Below are 10,877 nucleotides of genomic sequence, written 5' to 3' on the forward strand. Positions count from 1 at the left end.
ACTGGCACCCTCTTTTTTTGCCATTGTTTATTGACTGTCTTTCTCATTCAGCACTTCTTCTTGTCCCCCACAAGCCTTCCCCTTCTTCCTTCCTCTTCTCTGCTGTCAGTCTATCTCTTTCTCTCATACATACTTATCTTACTCCTGCCAGTGGTCATTATCTGCCCCTCTTTTTTTTTGCCCTGTGCTTCCTTCCCAGCTTCCTGTTCTAATTGGTGTCTTTTCCTTCCTGCTACATACGCCAAACTCCTCCCAAACTCCATTTCCCTTTATTCTGCTTTTCTGATCTTTCCCTTCTATTAACACCTTCCCAAAGTACTCCCTCCTATTTTCTTCTCTCCCTGCCTGCTGCCATTCTGCCCAGGAACTGAACTCATCCACCAGCCTCTATAGTATTTTATCTGCCTCTAAACAGCCCCTGTCTACCTGCTCTGAATCCATTATTTCCCAAATATACCCCAGCTCACCTCCATACTACATCAACACTGCACATACCTTCCCCTCCCAAAATGTGTGTCTGTTAACTTCTTTACTTAGTTAATGTTTGTTCACATGCTGGGCCAGATTCAGGAAGCCTCCGTGTAAGAGTTATAACTCTTACACGGAGGCTGCAGTTAAACGGTGTAATGTCAGCATGTCATGCATATGCATGAGGTGCATGAGGCATGCTGAATCACACTAGTAACTCTTACACGGTCCGTGTAAGAGAGTAGGGGGGGCGTGTCTGTAGGCTAAGCCCTGCAAGCGGACACGCCCCCTGAAGACTAGAATGGCTGAAAGTAAACAGCCACGAGAGAAGCCATGGAAATGTGAATAAACACACTACACAACACATGCCCCGACAGACCATCAGTGTATAAAGTGAAGAGATGTTATAAAATTAAATTAAAACCTTTTTTTTTAAACCCGTAAATGTTTGCTACTGTGTTCGCTCGTGTGCGGGTGTGCTACTAAGCGCAATTGCAGTTTGCAGTCAGTGGAAAAGGATATAAAACTAAATATGCAAAGTAAGCCAAGAAGTAATAGCTTAGCGGTAGAGTTGCTGGCCTAAGAGTAGGCAGGCAGGGTTTGAGCCCCACAACAACCTTTTTTTTTTGTAAATAAGCACTAAAAAGCCCCCTGACAGTATTGTACAAATGTAAAAGTATTCCCTTTTGTAAAATGCAATGAAATGGAGCATATATTTTGAAGTAACACAATAATAAAAATAGTCAGAAATGTACTCATAGCTAAGCTGCTGTGAGACAGACTGCCCGTAGCTGAGTAGTGTTTAAAAAGCTGCAAACTGCGTGCCCGTTGCTAAGCACCGGTTTAACAGGCTGAAACTGTTTGCAACTAGCTGTGCTGAGCTGAACATGTGTGTCACTAGTCAATTAAGGTTTACCCCAGCGCACACCGTTTGCGTGCCGCTCCCACAAGCTAACTGCCAGTGCGCATGCGTTACCTCCGCGCAAACGAGCGCAGACCTGCTTTTAAGTGCTTAAAAGTGCTTTTGGCATGTTTGATTGACAGGTCTCAACTCATTTCTGTCAGGAAAATCAAAAATCAGTTGCCAGATTCGAACCCAGGATACCATGCACTAGAGTCAAGGTACTAAACCACTAAACCATGACAGCAATACCTAGAAATGCAAAAATAGCATATATATGGGATAAAATCCAGAATGGAGCATGATAAAGCATTTTCAGTGAAGTAGATACAATTCCAAAATGGCCAATCAGAGAAATGTGCGGGAAAAGCGGCATATATAAGCCCCATAGGCGGGAATACACAGCAGAAACGATTGTAGAACAGACCTGCAGTCAGAATGAGTGGAGTAGGTGAGGGACGTTGCTTTCGAGCACAGCGTTGGGGCGTTGAGGAGTCCAGATACATGGTCTGGCTCCTTGTCCATCATCACGAGGCCCAACTCATGCAGGGCCAGGTCTCATGGGGAGCGTATAGGGCAGAGGCATGGGACCAGTTGGCTCGTGATCTGACCAGTGCTACTGGCATTCCACGCACTGGTGAGCAGGTCCGTCACCACCATGCGGACCTGAAGCGACGCAAGCAAGACCAGTTGACCGAATGGATCCAGGAGGCCCGGGATATGCCCCACTACTGAGTAAGTTACATTTTGCTTATGTATGTAAGGATTTCAACTGGCTGATACCATGGAGATGTGTAGTCCAATATTACTTCTTTCGTATTACAGCTGCAGGCGTCCGCTCTGTGAACCGCGAGATGTATGCCCATAGGCTGGTGCGGCTGCGCCACCATGCAGGTTAGTAACCCCACCCATTACTTGTAAATAAATATTGTACTGTAGCATGTATCAGAACACTGCAGTGTATTGATTAAAACTAATATAATGTGCAAGCAGGAATTGTAAGTCTGCAGGTATGGCTGCAACAAGTTCATCAGTATGCAAGTGTAACTGGAAATATAATTGATAGAATTAAACAGTGCTGTAATACAGATGTCCCACCATGAATTAAATATAGTGTAACCTGCAGTAGTCTCAAGAGTACAGCTTTAGAATCTGAGGTAGTCATATGTGAGATATATCCCCTGTTGAAATGCTGAATCATGACAGAAGTGAGGCTGTTGGAAAGTGTTTGAATCACCACCAGTCTAACATGTGAACAAAGCCTAGAAGTACCAACCTGAACTGTGAAGTTGCAGGATGTGTGAGAGTGACAGAAAGGGTCATGTATGAATAAATAAAGTAGTAATAACCCCTGAATATAGTAGCCCCAGTGTGTTTCTACAGAACTAAATGCATGTGGGAAGTACATTTTAATATCCCAAACAGATTTCAGTGTGTCAGAATCTGGAATGTCTAGGCCAAAGTCTGTATGGTGATCACAGTAAACAATTTGCAGATAGAATGAATGATTATCTGACAGACTAAACAGCCATAGTTGTCCCCTGTCCTGTCATCAAAGTGTAGCAGGATGATGTATCTGATCAGATTCAAAATAAGTAGGATAGTGATGTATTTGTAACAGGTGTAGCATGACAGTCAAATAAAAATTATTTTGAAACATCAGCCTCAACTTAATTGTGTACCTATTACAAATGTAAATCAATGTGTAACATATGAATGTGTCATCACTTTCTATCTCCACCCAACCCTATAATTCCATATAACAACACCCACTAAATAATGGTATGTGAACATTTCATTAATCATGGACATTTGTCCATTTCAAAAATATATGCATGTCTGTTTGTGCATGTGCCCTGTTCATACCTGCAAATTTGATGGCCTGTTGCCATTAATCAACCCTGCATGTTGTTTGACTGTGTATTTCTGTTCAAATAATGCATGTGATATTGATATGCCCCTTGTTCAATGGTGTTAATATCTGGGTGTTTGTTTGATGGGAATACCAATGCATGCTGTTACAACTAATCTGAATGGAATAAAATGCCACTAACCCAAACTAACATAACTACTCACAAACCTAGAACGCTTGGGAAGGCAGGTCCCAGCGGACCCACCTCTCCCACCTCAGCTGGCGACTGCACCTGGCACTAGTGCCCAGGCCGGACCCTCCGGTGGCCCTGTGCCACCTTCGGGTGGAAGCGCTGCAGGGGATGGGGCCCGTTCCCCCCTCTGCAAGTGTGGCCGGAGGGGTTCATCCACTCACCCTCCAAGGTGTCCAGTCTGTGGTGCGAAGGGAGATCCAAGACTCCGTTCTTGGGCCCCTACGCCAGCTCGAGGCTCGTGTGGCACAGCTAACAGCCCCGGCCATTGCCCCGCCTACACAGCCCCCAGCACAGCCCCATCCTGGGCTGTGAAGGAACAGTGGCAACTGCCTATGGGTGGGGATATCAGTTCCACTGTTGCCATCTGTGGGCTCATGCATCTCGGATATCCCAACCTCCGTCCCCGTCAATTGTGTAACCCCCCACGTGTGTCATACACCACCCCTGTATGCATCTTGTCTGTCTTGTCTGTTAACCTACCCAACCTACCTCCCCAGCTATACCGACTTCCTTCACCTGACATACCACTCTCACCTGAAAAAAAAAAAGGGCACTCTGTACCCACAAAAAATTATGCCCCATACATAGCTGTCCATGTCGCACACATGTCTGCTTGACATTGAAACAGTTAATTACAATTGGCTCTACAACAAATATTAATGTTGTCCTGACACCTCTCTCAGGGGTGAAAGGTTTCCAATGTCTCACCAAAATACATGGAAATGCACAGCTGTTGCTGCCAAAGACATGGGCATCTATGGGCCTTACCTACATCCCTCCTGCAAATCCCACGCTTGTTTCCCTACTGTCTTACCCTCTTTGTGACCCCTTTTCACCACTTTCCTGTCACCCCTTTTCTTTTCTTTCAAAGAAATTAGCTGGTGTGTGTTAGCGGAGCTCACCGCCAGTGCATCGTGAGCTCCGCATAAGCAGCGCAGACCTGGTTTAAAGTGCTTAAAAGTGCCTTTATGGCACTTTGATTGACAGGTCCTGTACTCAGTTTGAAAGCTTGCAAAATTCCCACTGTCAGCCTCGAACCCAGGACCTTGGTAACATTAGTCTGTATGACCTACCACTAAGCCATGCCTGCCTTACAAGAACACAGTGCTAAAATAAATATAACATGTAATAGTAAAAATCAGTATAAAAGCAATATAGGAGATGTACTATCTGAAGCATGTCAGGCAGAGTTTTAATGGCCAAATTACTGGATTCCCATACTAGGTCAGTGTTAACAGAAACAGCCCTGCTACTTGTTAGCTTGTACATAATAAAGTAAGGTAATGTACATATATGAAGGTACGTATATCTACACATACATATATATAAATATATATAAATACATATGAAATATAGTTGTAGGTGTCAGTATCCATACACACTCACTACAGGAAACAGTGAACATAAATGCAGCAACCTGAATCTGCAACACAGCCTGACCCCTGTGTGACCTACTTACCCTTCTAACTGCTTAAAGGTGGCCTCAGCACTTTGATTGACAGGCCCTGTACTCAGTTTGAAAGTTTGCAAAGAAAAATAAATTCCCACTGCCAGTCTCTTCATAACATTAGTCTGTATGACCTACCACTAAGCCATGCCTGCCTTACAAGAACACAGTGCTAAAATAAATATAACATGTAATAGTAGGAATCAGTATAAAGGCAATATAGGAGGTGTACTATCCAAAGCATGTCAGGTAGAGTTTCAATGGCCAAATTACTGGATTCCCATACTAGTTCAGTGTTAACAGAAACAGCCCTGCTACTTGTTAGCTTGTACATAATAAAGTAAGGTAATGTACATATATGAAGGTATGTATAGCTACACATACATATATATAAATATATATTAATACATATGAAATATAGTTGTAGGTGTCAGTATCCATACACACTCACTACAGGAAACAGTGAAGATAAATGCAGCAACCAGAATCTGCAACACAGCCTGGCTCCTGTGAGACCTACTAACCCCTTTAACTGCTTAAAGGTGCCTCCAGCACTTTGATTGATAGGCCCTATACTCAAGTCAAAAGCAGAATATAAGCATACTAGTAGGCCCTACCACAAGACCATTGTAACACTAGTCTGTATGACCTACCACTAAGCCATGACTCTCATACAGGAATATAGTGCTAAATAAGTGGAACATGTAATAGTAGGAATGAAGATAAAGGCAATATAGTATGTCTACTACCCAAAGCATGTCAGGCAGACTTTTATAGTCCCAATTACTGGATTCCCATACTAGTGTAGTGTTAACAGAAACAGCCCTGCTAATTGTTAGCTTGTACCCAATAATGTCAGCTAATGTACATATATGAAAGTATGTATATGTACACAGATATATATATATATATTTATATAGCAATACATATGACATATAGTTGTAGGTGTCAGTATGCATACACACTCACTACAGGGAACAGGCAAGAGAAATGCAGCAACCTGAATCTACAACACAGCATGAAGCATGGGAGATGTACTAACCTTCACACTCACAGAACACTGTCAACAGCATACCAGCATGGTCCACGCCCTACAATCTGAAAGGGCAACGCCTATCTCACATATTTATAGCAGTGTCCTGAAATCACAGTGAGACATGCAATCAGTACACACCTGGCTGCATGCAATTAGCAAATGCTGCCTTACAATTGGTGCAGAGGCCATCACATGGACCTATGCAGATACCTACAAAAGCATTGAGTACCCACACTACACTCATGCAATACATTCATTGCACAAAACCTACAGAGAAAGAGAGAGAGACAGAGAGAGAAACAAACAAATATAACGACAGCCAGCAGCAAAAGCAGCAGCAAGCAGCAAACAGAAAGCAGCAAGGAGCAAGCAGCAACAAGCACCACTGGCACAGCAACAGCTGCCACAAACACAGGTAATGCAAAGTAGCAGGTTAATCCTGTGTATACTGTGACACCTCCAAATGTATCATAGTTCACTATCTATAGGTATGTCCATGAGATAGGTTGTGTGTACATAGTCCTGAAATATAAACATATGTAATATTGCTGTACATGTTGCCCATACTTAACACTTCCATAGCTTAGAACACAAGGCCAGTTGTGCATATGATGCAGTAGTTCCCAGGGTCAGTAGAGGTTCCTCCTCATTGGTGTGGGACCACTATGTATGTATGGCACTGTTCAGGTACATATCCTGTAGTATGGCCATGGATTAATATCAGTCTGTCATGTGGTGCTATGTCCTCCAGGGGTGAATGTAGCACACATCCAGGGATACCATTTCGTAACAGTGATGCTATGTGTTCTGCAATGATGAAGGTGGCTCTCACCTGGACATGTGAGAGGATAGGGAGGTGACAGTCATCTGGGATAACTAATACCACATGTGTAGGAGAATGGGGGGGGGTACCTGCACCTAAACTGTCTGCAACAATGTTGCCAATATCTGTGCATTTGGTGAATGTGAAGCATCTTAACACTGCTGACCACAGATGCCTTGCTGTCATGTGAATCTGCCCTGTGCTGCAGTAGCCTCCTACTATTGTTATACAATATGCCTGTATCTGTACTCCACTGGACAGGATTAATAAGTGGTGTGCAGTTGTTCTGGGTTAGATATGTGTGTGCACAGTGCATGCAGTATGTGGGATGTCTGTGGTAAGCATATGCAAAGGTGCTGGCGGTGTGTGTTGTGGCTTCCACTGGCCCAATGGGCTGCATGGATAGCATCACTGTCATAACTACTGAATAACTGTGTAATTAAATGCATACATAGCAAGGTAGTGTACTGTGCTTGTGGTGTTGTTCGGATATGTAAATCCAGGCTGAGTAATGTGTGCACATCACAGGGTTGGGTTGGATGGCAACACACATCCAATATGTAGGGAAGAATGTGTCAGACGTGTCGCCTGTGCAGAAGTATCCGGCCATTACCTGTGCATCCCCCACAACACACACACATGCAACATATGGCAGAAGTACTATAGCAGTACACACATGTTCATAGGTTCATACTAGGCTATTTGCCCTAGGGCATTGGTAAGCCTAGTAGAATGTGTTTGTCTTTCGCCACCCAATTACAAGTTATGCTGCTATGCCCTTGTCCGATGTTAGTATACTGTGCCTCTGTCTAACAGTGACATAGAAGTGATACCTGAGGTACAACTATGATCTACATCCACTCATCCAGATTCCTATGGAAGAGAGTCAATGAGGGACTCTGCCTAACCTGTAGTGTGAGCTCATTACAGAGTGAAGGGAGCCTCTCGGTTAGGAATATGCCCCTCCAGCATGTCCATGTATGTCAGTGCTGAGGTCCAGCTCTCCTGAGCATGTGGCTGTATGGGACTCTGATTGCCTGAGGTGCAGCATGTTCATTACTGCTGGGTAGGACATGGCTGTATATGGCACACACAGATTGCCTCTGAACAGGCAGTAAGCCACTGAGTCCAGCTGGATTTACTTTACCTGGGCAGCATATGACATCTGTGTGAGCCATTGCATCCCCTTGATGAGGTACTGTTGTCCTGTACCAGTTGCTGTGGGTGTCTGGTTAGGTACATCCCAAAAGGTGCATTGTACGCAATTATAGGCTTGATGATGGATGAGTAAAGAGGCACAATGACCTCCCCTGCCATACATGTGAATCCCTCATGATTAGCTGGGCTATATAACATGTCTTTCAATCCACATTGGCCATGTGGTTGACAAATGACAGACCGCTACCATGTTTCTTCCCCAGGTCCCCAACTACGTCTTCTGTACTCAATGGCCTAACACCTATGTTGTACTGTGCCACCAATGTGGAGGCGTGGGAATCTGCATTGAATACTGATACTCCCGCTCCTTTGTTCAAGTGTTGGGGCCGACAAGAATGGTAACAGCTATAACCTGGTAGTACTGGTGTGCTCCTGTGAAACCTGAAACAGGTTCATGTTACTGCACAGATATCGATGTCCAGAATGTTAAGTAGGGTTTTGAGTGCATGCATCCTTAGGTCTAGACTTCCGGTGTTGAGTAGCATCACTCTTACTTCCTCATCCTTTGTGATACAAATGGATGTGGGTTTGCCTTATGAGCCTTGCCTAATACAGGCACTATGGGTGTAGCAAGAGGCTCCGCCAAATTCCAATAGGACAGGGGTGACAGGTGCAAGCTGTCCCTAGCAAAGCATACCACCCCAAGATGGCAGGCATTGGCACACCTGTGAATGACACCAGTATGTCAGTCAATTGTTGGAAGGGATCATCGTGCCTTGATATTGTGGCATGGTTCTAGGTGAGGGTAGGATGCTACTCAAGGTCAGGGTCAAACTGTCTTGGGCTACATGCTCAGAGAGCTCTGTACTGTCTCATGTCATGTAGTCCAGGGAGGAATGTGTCAGGCCATTCACACCAGCATGGACATTGACTGAGTCATACCTGTACTTGCCTTGGGGTTACCTGAGTGTTTGTGTTATGTGGCAGGTCATAGTGGCCGACAGGCTGCACACCATGACCCTCACCTCGTTAAGCCTGGTGAACGTGATGTTAGTGTGCCTGATGATAGAGGCACCTAGTACAGGTGTATGAGGTGTGTTGTTTACTGTTAATGGCTGTGAGTATTCAGCACATTGGCTTTGTGTGATATGTGTTGCACATGTTCATTTCCGTGGTAGTGGTTGCATGGATGTCTGCTTAGGAGGTCTCTGCTGCATAGGCATAGCTGTGGTCCGAGCCTACAAGTATGTTCATGTGTGATCATGTGTTAGGTCCGCTGTTGTGGTAGGTCTATGTGAGACTGGAAGTGTAGTGTGTGGTCTCCTTGGCCACCTGACTGGTTATGGCGGTATTGAGTAGACAGAGCCTAGCCTCCAGTTTGGTATATGGTTGCATCACTCACATGAGTTTGAATTTGTTGTTAGGAGGAGGGGGTTGTCTGTGTACATGCATCTGTTCCAACATTGTCTCTGGAGTACCACACTCACCAGCTGGACTGGGGAGGGAACTGACAACTGACCTCTGGACATGCTAGAATACTATTCTGAATTCTGTAATTAATGATTGAAAACAAGGTCCAGTGGGGAGTGAGGGTGTACTGACATTACCTACAACTGCTGACTGATATAAAAGCGTCAGTGAGCAAGTGCCAGGTAACCTAAATGCAATGTGTCACAATTAAGTAAATGCAACAATGAGAAGCAGTCACTTGCTGTCATGTGTAACATGGAAATATGTACAGTAAGCAATGCAGATATCAGTAGTGAGTCACAGACGTGTTGACAAGCTGTGTACTATGTGGAAGTAGCATACCAGTGAAATAACAAGCTAACAAATAACAAGCATATAAACAAAGGTAGATCCAGGAGGCCTGGATGTAGTGGTTGCTACAGCAAACAAGGTGTAGCAATGTCAGTAAGATACAGCTCAGATATGCAGGCACTATAAACCTGAAACCAGATGTCCCCAGCTATGAATGGCAGAGTACAGCCTATTGTCACACAGTGCAGACCACAAACCTTGTTAATGTTAAATAACTGGCCTGAAGGCCAACTGCCCATACCAGAACTAATACACTTGTACACTGGGCCCTCAATCAGCAGTTCCCAACTTCAATGGATGAAAGATATGTGTCCTGCCACCACAGTGCTTGCCACCAACCTCCCTAATGTAAAACAACTGGTCTGAAGGCCAAGTGCTTAGTACAAATGACATAGAATGATAGCTACACTGTAATCAAGTTTTAACCAAGCAGTAATAAGTAGAAGTTAATACTCCCTGTATAGAATGTGTACCATGTATTGTTGAGATACTATGCTGATAACCTGTTTGTGTACCTTTCCAGCTTGACATGGCTCCAAAAAGGAACCCATCATATTCTGCTGCAGAGGATGACGTGATTCACCAGAGCCTGGTGCATGACTATGCCATCCTGTTCTCACGCACCACCCAGAATCAGCAGGAGAGGTCTGCACTGTGGCAAAACCTCGTTAGCAGGATAAATGATGTTGGCATGCATGATAGGACATATGAGCAGGTGAGACATCACTGCAGTGATTTGATAAGAAATGTCCGCCAGCGTGCTGCAGATATCCGCAGGCAACAGGTTGCCACAGGTGCCGGGTGGCCACACATCTCCCCCTCACCAGACAGGAGGGGCTACTGCTAAGTGTTGTGGATCCAGCCCCAGAACAACAACAGCAACACTCATGCATCATGATGGAGGTTGGATCCACACAGCAGCAAGACACCGAGCATGCAGGTAAGATGCCATATTCATTTATTGTTATTACTTTTACATTTGTTGACCCAGATAGTCTAGCTGGATATATGTCCATTTTCAGTAGAGGCCTGTGGAGAAAAGCTCCACACATAATGTAATAAAGGCAGACAGACAAGTTGTTAATACAGACAGCCAACATGATAGAATTGTACACCAG

This window comes from Protopterus annectens, chromosome 2.part0 (assembly GCF_019279795.1).
Source record: "Protopterus annectens isolate FY-2018-M chromosome 2.part0, PAN1.0, whole genome shotgun sequence".
NCBI lineage: Eukaryota > Metazoa > Chordata > Ceratodontiformes > Protopteridae > Protopterus > Protopterus annectens.